Source organism: Sinocyclocheilus grahami, unplaced genomic scaffold (genome assembly GCF_001515645.1).
Source record: "Sinocyclocheilus grahami isolate Dianchi unplaced genomic scaffold, SAMN03320097.WGS_v1.1 scaffold150.1, whole genome shotgun sequence".
Lineage (NCBI taxonomy): Eukaryota > Metazoa > Chordata > Actinopteri > Cypriniformes > Cyprinidae > Sinocyclocheilus > Sinocyclocheilus grahami.
In genome coordinates, this window is record NW_015505329.1 from 2191193 (window position 1) to 2193111 (window position 1919).

At 37.7% G+C, this 1919-nt stretch overlaps 1 protein-coding gene across 1 annotated transcript in view; it reads right to left on the reverse strand.

Moving 5' to 3' along the window:
- The window catches only part of paqr6 (progestin and adipoQ receptor family member VI), a 25982-nt gene extending 24908 nt beyond the window's left edge, over nt 1–1074 (reverse strand). The window contains exon 1 of the mRNA XM_016281546.1: nt 941–1074. The gene's annotated coding sequence lies outside the window, so the exon portion shown is untranslated. The remainder of the gene's footprint in view (nt 1–940) is intronic.
- Between the last annotated feature and the right edge of the window lie 845 nt (nt 1075–1919).

Genomic DNA, 1919 nt, shown 5'->3' on the forward strand with positions numbered 1-1919 from the left:
CTTCTTTCTTTGCGTGAACATTTAGGCGGCGTTATGCAAATCTTCCCACATAGTGATGTAGATATGTGGGGGCGTGTTAGAACGAGGCGTTTTAGGTAGGCGTGGCTGACTCTTAACTTTTATAAAGAATATCTCTTTGGATTTGAGAATTTAGTCTTTGCAACTTTACAGATCTTCTTTATGCACCAAGAGCTTGTAACACTCCAAAGAGAAAGGAAAAAAAAGGAAATTGCATCATATGACCCCTTTAATATCTCCTGGTGGAAGTGGAGCTCAGGAGGGCGTCCAGCATGAAAAGAGACCTCGGCTGGTGCTGTCAGTTCTACAGTACTGGGGGATTGGAAGATGCCCTGTATTACTTACAGAAGCCCGTTCACATGGACTAATGTACTGGATAGACTATGGTCCATGTGTGTTCAAAGAAAAGACAGGCAGTTCTGCAAAAGCAACCATGCTCTCCCACCATATGCATGCTATATATATATACTCTCACCCAAAGGGAGGTGCTCAATGTCAACTCAACACTTCCACAATTCAAAAAAAGCTAAACTAATTTCCTCAACTTTAGAAACCCCAACTTATAACTGTATGGTCTGCCCTTCAAAACTTGATCTTGAACATTGAAATGTAATCCTCCACCCTGATGTTGTGACATGACACTTCCACTTTTCCTTCACCATTTTCCCCAGAATGACATATTTGCGACGAGTTTGTGTGAGATTTCAGGTTTTGGTGAAGTTCATTGCCTCTACGTTGTAATATAAAGTCATGACAGGTTCACTGAAAGCATATTTTTAAAACATTCCTTCATATAACTTTCGAACAATTCTTTTGAACGTTCAATTCAGCAAATGCATGGAAAGTTTCCATGTATAGCAACAATTCTGACACTGCGGCTTCAAATAACAACATAAGGCAAGAGAAAATCGAAGGTCCAAACCTTTGAGCTTGATCTGGTCTATGAGATCATTAGCGCGAGCCAGTTGGAGATGTGAGGTCGCCAGTTTGGGATCCGAAGTTACAGTTAATAATGGGGGGGTAAGCGCGAAATAACTACAGTTCCATTGCCGAACTAGGTCCTAAAGTTAGTAGACAGCCCCGAGAATTACTTGGACTTTGTGTGTGGACAGCAGTGGAAATCCCACCCTCTGCGCACGAGCATGCTCTCATTGGATGGAGACATGAAAGAAGCCCAGTGTTTAGAATCAGGAGACCAGCGAGAACAAAGCCGCGGCACCCGTTCAACTACTTTTCGCCTTCTCGTTCTGTTTAAGAACGAAAAGTGCTAGTTCGTTTTAGGGGGGGGCATTTATTTACATTTAATTTAATTTATTTTTGACGGGCATTTAACATTTATATTAGCATATTTAGTTAGTCTTGTCACTAATATATTAGTAATGATTATTATAAAGATATACTTTGCCATGTTTCCGTTTGGTGTTTTTGAATGAACGAATCATTTCGTTCACTGTTGTTTCTGTCGTGAACGACTCGCTCGTTTTAATCGAATCAGTTGAGTCAACATTCGAATGACTCGCTAATAAGATAAAAGCTGCTCAGTTCGCCACCTACTGGCGTAGGCTAAGATTTATTAGCATGATTGTTCGATTATTTGCATTTTTTAAAATCCAAAACATATAGTACTTTAAGTATTAAAATATATAAAATCCAATATCCAAAACATATAGTACTTTAAGTATTAAAATAAATAATACATAATATGGTAAAGAGATCAAATTGATGAAATGAAGGGGAAAATAAAATAATTAGGCAATAAATATATACAACTACCTAGCAACAGGAACTCATCAGTGAATTTGATTTAAAATACTTTGAGGTGGGATGAATAAAATAATTTATTGCAGTCCTACAGCCTAATATTTTATGTTCTTATATATTATTTTAACGTATATTAATAA